The sequence below is a fragment of the Coenobita brevimanus genome, unplaced genomic scaffold, assembly GCF_032717465.1.
Source record: "Coenobita brevimanus isolate Jiangsu-jjx unplaced genomic scaffold, ASM3271746v2 jjx.HiC_scaffold_148, whole genome shotgun sequence".
Taxonomy (NCBI): Eukaryota; Metazoa; Arthropoda; class Malacostraca; order Decapoda; family Coenobitidae; genus Coenobita; species Coenobita brevimanus.
The window spans coordinates 6,880-19,947 of NW_027642320.1; the positions used below are offsets into that span (position 1 = coordinate 6,880).

At 42.8% G+C, this 13,068-nt stretch overlaps 1 pseudogene; it reads left to right on the plus strand.

Annotated features, from left to right (window-relative positions):
• Positions 1-4,510: 4,510 nt before the first annotated feature.
• Positions 4,511-11,979, plus strand: LOC145389601 (uncharacterized; annotated as a pseudogene).
• Positions 11,980-13,068: the final 1,089 nt, after the last annotated feature.

Genomic DNA, 13,068 nt, shown 5'->3' on the forward strand with positions numbered 1-13,068 from the left:
GAAGAGGAGCAGAAAGGGCATAACAGAAAAGGAAAAGGGAGAGAGAGTGAGGACAGTGGGGGGAAAGAGAAAGCACAGACAGAAGAACTCTTAATAGAGAGGAAGAAAAATGAAGAGAGAGGGAGAAGTTAGGAAAACAAAGAAAGAAGAGAATAAAAATGAAAAGACGGAACGAAGAAAGGAAAAGAAGAAAAAGAAAAAAGGGAAGCTGGAAATTTACTGTGGTTGCTAATATAACATACTGATAATAAACGCAGCACATACCATAGATGTACAGCTGCAAGCACATGAAACTGACACAATAGTTAGGGTGGTTCTGGCTGATAAGTCACACTGGTGGAAGGATGACATAATGGAATGGTAACATCATCACCCTCACCTAACTCCACCTACTACCACCCTCTTCCCCACACCGCAACTTGCTAGTCAAAGCAGCCTAGTACTTCTGAGTAAGATCTACCACAGAATCTCTTTTTCACATGCTTGCAACTGTACAGTGATTGTATGCACCAGTGAGTTATGAGATGTAGTAGTGATTTCACTAAGTTAGGGATGACAGTAATGTATAGTGACAATAAGATGTTACTAACCTCTCTGGACCATATATCTCCTTCCAATGGTGGCTGATGAAGTTGTAAATATGGATCTTCCAGTGGTAAAAGCCACTACGTGCTGAGTGGGGTTCTTTGATATGTAGGTTGTACAGCACTAATAGTAAGACTTGCAATCTGAAATGCACATGATACACATTACATTTGTAGAGTACAGAATAGGAGCATAATGAACAATTCTTTCCAGCACTAATGATTACACACAATGTTCTTGAGTATAAGATGATGAATTACTTACTCTTGTACAGTATGGGACATGACTAACGATACAGCTAGAGTCTACTGCAGGTCTTTGCGAACACTCAACACAATAACTGTATATGTATATGGACACCTCATCCAACAAGACACCTCAAACACTAACAAATAACAATGCTAGGACCTCCTTACGGAGGATATGAACTGGGCAATGAGAAAGCTTGGGATCAAGGAGTGGCTGGTTAGAGTGGTTATGGCTATGTATGCGGGTGTTTGCACCCAAGCAAGAGTGAATGGAGATTTTTGAGTGACAAGTTTTTCATGAATGCTGGCATGCATCAAGGGTCAGTCTTGGGCCCCTTATTGTTTGTCACAATGCTTGAAGCTCTCTCAAGTGTCTGCAGATATGGTCTCCAAAGTAATGCATGCCGATGACCAGGTGTTGATTGCAGCAACTGGAAGGGAGGTGGAGGAATGATTTAGGAAGAGGAGAGACAGAATGGAGCACAGAGGTTTGACAGTAAATGCAGACAAAACAGACTTCAGCTGGTGGTGGTACTGTCAATGCAGAGGGAGTGTGGCCATGTGCAGCCTGTCACAAGAGTGTGGGAAGTAACTCCACCTTGTGTAGTGTTTGTGATAAGCTGGTGCTAAGTGATGCAGTGGTACTACAGTTAAGCTGCTAAATATGTTTTTCATGTGTGCAATGTCTCAGGGTGAGCAAGTAGAAATTGTCGGGCATGAAAGGACTGATCTTGCTGATGAGCCTCTTGAGTGTGTGGAAGAGTTTTGTTATCTGGAGGACAAGTTATGTGCTGGAGGTGGGGCTGTAGCTACCTCTGTGGCTAAGAGAAGGAGTGATTGGAGGAAATTCAGGGAGCTGTTGCCTCTCCCAACATTGAGGGATCTTTGTACTGTGCAATGCTGTATGGTACTGAGACCTGGGCAGTAACGGTAGAGGATATTTGTAGGCTCAAGCATACAGAAATGACAATGATTAGCTGAATGAGTATTGCATCCTTGAATGTGAGGCTTGGGGGAGGAGGACTAGGACTGCGATTGACGAGTTGAGGATTGATGGGACTTGAATGTATTGGTGCTGTGATGAGGAGGGGTAGATTGAGATTGTCTGGGTATGTTGAGAGGATGAAAAATGACAATTGGATGCAGAAGGAGAGATGTGTGAAAGTTGCGGGTACAGTTGCAAGAGGCAGACCGAAAAAGACCTATGACAATGTCTTAGAATGTGACCTCTGGGATAAGGGATTGAACAGGGAAACTGCCAGAGATCATGCAGCATGGACAGCCATCATTAGGTAAGCAAGGCTGATGCATGCAAGCATGTTGGAGCCTATATAAATGATACGGACAATAAGGCGTACCATATGCTGCTTTATAGTGATCAGGTCCATTGGTGAGACAGCTACTGAACTGATTCTGATCAGTAAACATGGCAACTACAATGCAAAAATCCCATTTCTAATCCATTCCAAGGTAAGCTGGTGTTCAAGTGGCAGACATACAATGTGCATGTCTTATCTGCAAATCATGTTAAAATGATCTTACCTATATAAAATGGTTGTACACCTGGCAAATCTAAACTCATATGCACTAAATTTAGGGTAATGCATGAAGTGATACTGTTATACACAAAACCCTATTATCTGAACTGGTTACAAGTTACAATGTTACGTCAAATCAAAATAATAGATATTGATGACAGTGTTACTGTATCATCAATTTCATCAATGTCTTCATTATTCAAGTTAGTCTCATGTCTATTTTTCCAGAACTGACTAACAATGGAAACTTTGCTGACATACAATATTCTTCCGCTCCCCATCCTTTCTAAACCCTAAAATATGAGAATTCCATAAGGTTTATCACAACTCAGTAAAGTACTTGTTTGAAATGCCTATACCTATGAGGGTGATACTGAAACCAATGCCTTCAGGTCCATAACTTGGCTAGCAGTTTACCGATAATACTGAAACTTGGCACAGTAAATGTGGATATATTAATGTCTAATTGCTGTTATTTTGTTTCATGAATGCCAAGGTGTCACCATGGATATGAAGCTAATACAGATTGAAGTATTAGGCTTCCTCAAAACAGAGGGGGTACACTGTCACATAGACCTACAAAGGCTTGTGAAGGTGTATGGCAGTGAAACAATTGATGTCAGCAATGTTCAAAGCAGGGTGAAGATATTTCAAGGAGAAACATCAACTGAAGACAAAGCACAAAGTGAAAGATCTCCAACTGCTGTGGCTGATGCCAGTTACCAATGTGTTGATGACCTCACAGATGATGACAGGCACACAACCACCTACAAACTTGCTGCTGATTTGCAGTGTGGTCACAATGCCACTGAGTGATCACTGAAGACCTCGGGTACCGCAAAGTTTGTTCCAAATCGATTCCTCATGTGATGGAAACGAGGTTGAATGTCTGCTATGAACTACTGGAGCAAAAGATATTTATGTTTTCGATTTCAAACTGTTCCAGCAGCTCAGAGCAGATGTTCAACCACATTTCCTTCACATTGGGCATTATCTGATGAGGAATCCATTTGGAACAATTTTGTAATATCCTAGGGCTGCAATAATCACTTCAATGGCATTGTGACCACACTGCAAAACAGCAGCAAGTTCACAGACAGTTATGTGCCTGTCCACATAATTGAGGTCATCAACATGTTAGCAACTGGCATCAGTCACAGCAGTCGCAGATCTTCCACTGCATGCTTCGGATTCAATTGTTTCTCCCTGACAAAATTTCTTTGCCCATCTTCGAACACTGCTGATGTTAAATGTTTCACTGCCAAACACATTTGCAAGCAACTGGTGGATCTCTGTGGTGGTGCATCCGTCTTTTGGGGGGAATTTAGACACAGCTCTCTGTTTCAGCTTCATATCCATGGTGAAACCTCGATGCTCTGGAAGAACATACATGCAACTAGGCTTTTACGTGTCCTCATTTACTGTGCTAAGTTGCAGCGTTATTAGAAAACCGGTACCAAGTTATGGGCCTAAAAGCATTACTTTTGGCAGGACCCTCATCATCATCATCATCTGGACATCTTTTCTCACCCTAGGGCAGGGTGAGGAGTAGCAACATCCAGACAGCCCAAGTCTGCCAAATCCAATGGGCCACACTTCCATTCAATCACCATTCACCCGGAATCCTGGCTCTATCTGATAAGTCAAAAAACTTTCACCACATTCTGTAGCTCCACATAAACGTATCCAATAGATCATGCTATTCAATATTTATGGCACCATAATACTGAATAGTAATACTAATACATTTTGTAGAAACAATTTGGTAATTTCCCTGTGAGCTTTTCAGTTACGTGCAGACATACACAAGCTTTTCTTTATGTAAAGAAGAAAGAATCAAAGGTTGGGAGCCTGGAAGTACTTCTATCACAGCCATCCCAGGAGGAAGCAAGGCATGAGATGATGATGATGATGATGATGATGATGAAAAGAAATGAACAAGAGGCAGCCAAATTCACACTCTGTTCACTTTAAGATACCTTGACACACTGCATTTAAAACTATGGGTTAGAGGCAAACAAAAATACATACTTGAGACAGTTGCAAAGTTAACTTTTTGCATACAAAGAACTGAATGTCAGTTAGCTCTTGCTTTAAAGGGCTGGAGAGAGAAGGGGGTAAAAGTACACTGCCTGCCAAATGGCTGCTATGAAGTACATGCCCACCGTAATGAAGAAGGGATACAAGCAACTTATAGCAACAGAGAACATGACTCTGACTCTGAAATAACTAAGCAGACACAAGAACTGAACCTGAATTTTCCAGGTTATTCTTCTTTCCATGCTTTTTACAGCTAAAGTCTGGTAAATACTAACCCATTTTAATACGCACTGTTCCATCTTATACCCGTGTAACACTAGTCTTTAATGATATAAACTACTATCTATCTATCTATTGCCAGACGCCTCAATCCCGTTTGGGGTGGCCACAAACAAATCACCTCCAAGTCGCCCTGTCCCCCGCCATTTCACTGCCCTGCTCCCAACTCACACCCCCCTCTCTCATATACCTCTCCACCCTATCCCTCCATCTCATCCTCGGCCTCCACCTCCCTCTTCCCCCCTCCACCTCACTCACATACACTCTCTTCGTCAGTCTTTCACCCTCCATCCTCTCCACATGACCAAACCACCTCAGTGTGTTCCTCATAACGCTTCCTATCACATCCACATCAACACCACAACGCTCCTTTATATCCTCATTCGTCAGCCTGTCTCTCCATGTGACTCCACAGGCTCCTCTTAAATAACCCATTTCCACTGCTCTCACTCTTGACTTGTGTCCTTCCAACAACGTCCAAGCTTCACTTCCATACGTTAGAGTTGGTATCACAATACTGTCATGTAGTAACTTTTTCACTTCCATGCTCACTTCCCTGTTTCTTATCACTACTTTCAAAAAACCAGCAACCTTTCTTCCCTGCTGTACCCTTTCAAGCACTTCACCCTCCAAACCTCCATCCTTACTCATCACACTCCCCAAGTACTTAAACGTACTCACATTTTCCAATTGCTCACCATCCAACCTTGTTGTACATTCACTGATTTCACTTCTCTCAAAGACCATCACTTTACTCTTCCCTACATTCACCTTTAGATTCCGTTTCTTACACACTCTCCCAAACTCATCCACCAAGCCTTGCAGCTCCCCTTCGTCTTCACTCAACAACACAGTATCATCTGCAAACAACAGTACAGGGAGTTTCCAAACACTACCCTCTCTCACCAGGGCCACTCCAACATCCACTACCCTAACTTGTACCTCTTTTATTACCCCATCCATGTACAGATTGAACAGCCATGGAGACATGACACATCCCCGTTTCAACCCAACTTTCAAAGAGAAAAAATCACTTAGTTCACCATCCACACGCACTGCAGCCTTTGCACCATCGTACATACTCTTCACAGCATTCAACAACTTCCCATCTACTCCATATATTCTTAACACTTTCCACAATCCTTGTCTATCCACCCTGTCATATGCTTTCTCCAAATCCATGAAAGCCGCATACAACTTCTTTCCCTTCTCTAGAAACTTTTCCACTAAAGATCTAAGAATGAATATCTGATCTACACAACCTCTTCCCTTCCTAAAGCCTCCCTGTTCTTCTCCAACTAATTTCTCTGTTCTTTCTCTAACTCTGTCAATAAGTATCCTACCATACACTTTTCCTATTATACTAAGGAGACAAATGCAGATTTTACAAGAGATGTAATATGATCTTTCCAAGTCCCGAGTAAATGAAACCCCAAGCATGTTCAAGGATGATGCAGGATTAAGCTGAATATTATTAAACATTAGTGGGTATACCTGTGGAAGATTTTGTCGGGTTGATAGGTGTAAGAACTGAGTCTTAGATGCATTAAAAACAACCATATTATTTTTACCCCAGTCAGAGATACGAGCCAAGTCAGACATTAGGTGTGCCATAGCCTCATCCCTTGTTTGTTGAAGTAACTGTTGAGATGGGCGTTGCGGGAACTGAATGGAAAGGTGAAGGGTGGAGTCATCAGCGTATGAGTGGATAGGGTTAGATGTACAGCTTAGAAGATCATTGATGAATAAAAGAAAGAGAGTTGGTGATAGGACAGAGCCCTGAGGAACACCATTGTTGATAGATCTAGGAGAAGAACGATGGCCGTCTACAACAGCGGCTATAGAACGACCAGAAAGGAAGCTAGCGATGAAGGCACAGATAGAAGGATAGAAACCGTAGGAGGGCAGTTTGGACATTAAAGATTTATGCCAGACTCGATCGAAAGCCTTTGAGATGTCAAGTGCAATGGCAAAGCTTTCGCCAAAGTCCCGAAAGGAGGATGACCAGGAGTCTGAAAGGTAGGTGAGAAGATCGCCAGTGGAGCGTCCCTGACAGAACCCGTACTGACGATCGGAAAGAAGGTTGTGATAGGAAAGATGCCTTAAAATTTTTCTATTGAGAATTGACTCGAAAACTTTTGAAATACAGGACGTTAAAGCAATTGGACGATAGTTGGAGGGTTGGGAGTGGTCACCCTTCTTTGGGACTGGCTGAATGAGAGCAAAACTTCCAGCAAGAAGGAAAGGTACAAGTTGACAGACAAAGGCAAAAGAGTTTGCCTAGGCAGGGTGTAAGCACAGAAGCACAGTTCTTGAGAACAACAGGAGGAAACTGTTGTGGCCTTTTCCAATAGCTCTCAAAGTTAGGGTATGTATGAAGGGGGGCCAGGGGAGAAGTCCATTATCCAGAAGGATCCACTATCCAGACATGCCGTTGGCTCTATTACATCAGATAACCGAGGGATTACTGTAGTGATGTCTTTATTAGGTATGTAAATGTCTTGGAAAAAAAATAATGAAAATCGCCCCAAATGGAGAACTTGGGGCTGGCTTAGGTAACATGAAACCCTTTAACATGTAAACATATGGCCTGATAAGGTGGAATTCTCATAAAGCAGGAGTTTCAGGGTACAGTACTGTATATCCGCATTATGTGAGTGCTCGCTGTATATGCAAATGGACTATATTTCCTCACTAGATTTGTTAATTTCTATCTACCTACCTACCAGCAGGCAAGGGTTAATACAGTATAGTATATAGCTGAAACCACAACTGCAATTACAGTACTCTGTATTCTGAAGCATTGTTTGTCTCATCATTTGCTGACATTTTTCTTACAGTAGAAGCCATTTCTGTCACAAATGCCCCCTGGGGACATTGATGAATCCCCCTGGGGGCATCAATGACTCCCCTTGAGGATTAAATAATCCAAGGAAGGAAGGAGTTAATTGCAACTGAAATCTCATAGAAGAAAAATCAACAAATGGTGAGATATAAACAGAAAATACCTCAAAATACAGTGCTTGAATTCCAGACGTGGTTTCTGCTAAATACTCACATTTACCGTTCTGACTGGGGCAGCTGCTGACCTGGAAACGTACCCCTCAACAGCTAGATATCATGATCCCACCAGGGTGACCACAAGCAATTCACCTCCATGTCACCGTCTCCTCTGCTATCAGGCACTGGAATGAATATTTTCTTTTTAATACCTTCAGTCTTCACTAGTTTAACTCACAGAGCAGGGATTTTTTTTTTGCCATCTCATGATTATATTTAGCTTTGTATAGACTTCTGGAAGTGTAGGGGTTAGGCACAGCCTCACTGAACTCCTGCAATAGCAAAGACTTTGCATAAGTTGAATAAAATTGCCTTCTGGCACTATGAATAAACTGAAAAGGGCATCACCGGGATTGCAAGAGTTAAAGGGACTCACGGAGTTTATATCCCCGATGTAAACAAACTACCCATTAGTTTTTACACACATCCCCTCATTTTTTCCAGCCAATTAACCTACTATGCCTGCCCATGTACAGGATCACATTCGACCTTAAAACCTAAACAGATGGTGTGAATATCAGGGGATTTAAGTAGCACTGCTTACTCGAGTTTAAAGGGACATCTTGGTCACCTGGAGATACACACCGCCGTATATCATCCTTATAGCTAATAATTACAACTTACATCAGCCGACTACACCTCTCGATAATGACAGCAAACACTGATAAACACAGGGACATCTTGGTCACCTGGAGATACACACCGCCGTATTTCATCCTTATAGCTAATAATTACAACTTACATCAGCCGACTACACCTCTCGATAATGACAGCAAACACTGATAAACACATGGGCATAAGAATTACCATAAGAAGAAGTAGACTAACACCGTAAAGAATAAATTCTTCACTCACCTCCAGCCTCTCTCAAAGTTGCTCCCATAATGCAACAGTGACGTCACACTGCAAATAAAACATTTACTTATTAAATTTTAAGAAGAAAATTTCGTGAATATATTATCAGGTTTTTAAACATTAATTTTCGTGCAAACTGAATAGAGAGGTAAGTAAAGTGTTTCTTGTTAAATTAAAGATAACCCCATGAATCAGTGGCATCATCTCTCTCTCTCTGAAATTCCATACAGAGTACCAGAGTAGGATCACTATTTACTGTCCTCCCGATATATCTCTACAGTTTTACAAGGGGATTTAAAAATAAACAGCCTGGTGGTGGTGGCAGGGGATAAAATTTTGCGATACCAGTCTCTAATCTGCTGCCATTCCCAACAGAACCTGAGAATAATAGACGAGAAATTAGCCCAGGTTGATGCAGCAAATTCTTAACTCAAAATTGCCCCAAGAACAACTTTCTGAAGTCTGTCAAACATTTCATGCAACACCCTGTATGGGAACTTTGGATAAAATATTGGTGATATAATTCTCTAACTGTGTGCCATTCCCAACAGAATCTGAGCAGTCTAATGAGTCCACGCTTTGAAGGTTGGGTTGAAACAGGGATGTGTCATGTCTCCATGGTTGTTCAATCTGTACATGGATGGGGTAATAAAAGAGGTACAAGGTAGGGTAGTGGATGTTGGAGTGGCCCTGGTGAGAGAGGGTAGTGTTTGGAAACTCCCTGTACTGTTGTTTGCAAATGATACTGTGTTGTTGAGTGAAGACGAAGGAGAGCTGCAAGGCTTGGTGGGTGAGTTTGCTTTAGCATCGTGTTCTTCAACGTCTAACAAACAAACAAGACAGGGCCACCTAAGAAGGGGCGCTGGAGAGGGACGCCTGCACGTGGTGGCACAGACACAACCAGAAAACTCCACAGCCTGGGTATACAAAAGTTCCCTCGTTCCTTCCCTAGCCCAGAAAAGGAGGATGGTGGACTGCAGGGGAAGGGCAACGGAGTCTGCAGTCCACCGAGTTTATGCCCCAATAAGCCTGAGGTGAAAACAACAGCTAGAAAAGACGGTAATTGTGTGTGGTGTGTGTGTCTGTGTAACCTTCCCTTCATTCACCCCCTCCCCCTTTCCCTTCCCTCTCCCCCTACCCTTTCCCTTCCCCCTCCCCTTCCCCTTCCCCTTCCACCCCACCACATCTCTTGGTCTCTAGTTTCTTTTCTCCATTTCCTCTTTCTCATTTTCTTCTTCCTCCTCCATCTTTTTCTTCTCCTTCCTCCCCCTCTTCCACTCTCCCTTTCTTCCTTCTTCACCCCCTCTCTCTTCCCCTTTTTCTCTCTCACCCTACTTATCCCCCCCTCCTTCTCTCTTCCCCTCCTCCCTCCTCTTTCCTCTACCATCTCTCCTTTCACTTCTCTCTCTCCCTTCTTCCTCCTGCCACCTTCTCTTCTCTTCCCCTCTCGACTGACACTGTCTTCCTGTGTCTGTCAGTCTCACTCTACATATATATAAACAAGTACATACATATACAAACTTTCACACACACACACACACACACACACACACACAGATACATACAAACAGATAGATATACAGACAGGTAAGTAGATACAAAGTGGGCTGTACTGTAGATAGGTAGATATATAAACAGACAGACAGCCAATTAGACTGATCAATATGGCTAGAGAAACACACAGGGACAGTTGAATATAAAACACAGACAGACCAAAGGAACTGATGTCCCTGGCAGCAACAACCCTTCTCCCTTTAGTTCTTATTCACTCCATTCACTTTAGACTCTTTCTCCTCCCTTTTCTCCCTCTCCATTCTTTCCTCCCTTCTCTCTTTCCCTCACCTTGTCCCCTGCTTACCCCTTTCGTTCGTTTTCCCTTTTTCACCTGTTCCCTCTTCCCTCTTAGTCTCCTGTTCCCTCTTTGTCTTTCCTTTGCCCTCCATATCTTTGTCCCTCCTCTTTATTCCTTCTCTCTCTCTCTTTACCTTCCCTTCTCTCTCCCTCTTTACCTTCCCTTCTCTCCTGTACCCTTCTCCCTTGAATCCTCATCTCTCTTTTAGCCTCTCTTACTTTCCTTCTTTCCTCTTCCTTCTTCCCCTGCTTCCCTCTTTCCAATATTATTAAAAAAAACACAGTAAAGGATGCATGACATTTATTAGAATCATATTAACACTGTCATGAAGAGATACTGGACATGCAGACAAAAAGTGGATTCACATCAAAGGATATTATCATATTCTCCATTATTATGTGTACAGTTGGGGATAAGAATATAGCTGACACTATTACAAAACAACTCTGGTAGATGGATGGTGACTATCAACCCTGGGAGATACTATCATGAGTGAAATGAGGCTACACACTTGGTAACTAGTCACAGTCATCACTCTTAGGCAGAGAACACACAGCCATAAGTAGTCACTCGGTAATTTTTTTCTTAATAGCTTCCAGCAACTGTTGGGAGGTAACCAGCTAGGTTGGCACTTGTTTAGCTTCCAGTCCTTAGAAAACATTGGCTGTACCATGGCTCACCCCAATACTGGGAAGTGCCCCTTTCAGATTATGTAAACAGTATAGCTGAATCAGAAAATACCAACATTTGACCTCTCAGATGATGATAACCCCCCTGTACATTATCTTTGAAAGTTGTCAACCTCAAATTCACACCAAAAACAACAATTTTACTGTTTTAATAATACTTAAGTTTCTTTTTCAAGTCCTTCTAGTGAACAAAAAGCTGCAGCAGTAGTACTAGTATGTAGATATGGCTACTGGCATTACAAGATCACATTCTAGGATAACACTCTGTAGTGTGGACTATGTGAGAAGGCAGCATTTTCACAAGGGGTTCTTCTGACAGGAAGAGATGTCATACAGAACATGCTGTATTTGCTGTCACCTAAGCCAGCTGGTCAAGCTTATCGCTCCAAAGATGAAGCAGCTCAGCTGCTTGCAGAACTTATTCAGGAACACTGGCTCTTTTGCAACCTCTACACCATCAACACCAGACACATAAACACATTCTGAAGCTCTATGGAGACTTTGTGACTCTAGTTCAGACATGGAAACAGAGACAAAACCACAGTTTTGTCAAGAGGGCAGACACTTTCAACAATCATGCACAAGAGGTCTTTGATATCTTCTGCCAGGACCCTATAATATGCCAGAAGCTGGAACAGAAATATGGGGTGAGAATGACTGACATGGAGTGGGACTTTCTACAAGATCAGAGAACCCAGAGAAAGATGTACTGTGAAGACTTCATTGATCGTAAATGGATGAAAACAATGGAACGCAGACAAAAGGACTTGCAGGCCCTTGACAGAATGAGACAAGATGTAGAAAGAGTTGAGCAAGCCAATTGCCTCGTTTGACTTTAGTAAACAGTCAGACTCAGAGGAAGATCACCAGAGTATGGATACAGATGGAGGTGGAACTTTCCCTTCCAGTGATGAAGGTATCAGTATGGGTGAAAGTGACTCAAAAAGGTGCCACTTGTCCTCCACAGCTCTCAGCTAAGTGATGTGCTGCCGCAAAAAATACCAGTATATCCGTGACAGCATAAGGAAAGTGTGACCAGAGTAATAGGAGTTGATAAACTGAAGAGCTGCTACCACATGTGTGATGCACAGGCCGTAGCAGCCGTCATCACAGTTGCAAACCACATGTTTGACACAAACTGGAAGGCACACAAAGAACCAGAGGTCACTGATCTGGACACCATGCCAGAATCCAAGAGTGTCAGGGCAGCAGGCAAGAGCACTGAGGTGTGCACTCTAGATGAGACAGTCAAGATCATGAACTCTGATAAGTCGTGGTGACCTATTCTGATGATGGCTCAAAGAAGAAGGGTGCTGGGTCATTTTCTGTTCAGGGTATCACCATTAACGGAAAATACAGGTCACTGCCCACACTAAGCATTGCTTCAGAGTCCAGAAAGAACTTAGCTGCTCTCTGGGTGGCAGTCCTGGAAATTCTGGAGGCAGCAAGTGGTGTTGCAGCCAAAACTCTGTTCAAGAAAATTGACTTTGTGATCACAGCCCAGACAGCACACAATATCAAAGTGGATGAACTGTGGCTGAGAGTCTGGACTCTGAACATGTAATGAGCACCAACTCTGATGTTCAACAGGGTCATTACCACGCAGTGGGATGAAATAGAGAACACACTAGGTAGAGACAAGATCTACTCAACTTCCTTGTCAATGCAACAACAGCAACAATGAGTGTCACTTAACAAGCCCTGGACTGCATGACAAGACTTATCATGACTTTGATCACAAATCATGGAACAAGTGGCATGAATCTGACCTCCACACAGCCCCACCATCTGTCAGCCTCAAGGATGAGCATTCAATCACTTGACACTGACCGGCACTATCAGTCTGTACCATCTGGCTACTGTGGCATCCTATCTGCAGTAGTATGAACATGTTACCAATCAGCTGGCCTGGATTTGGATTT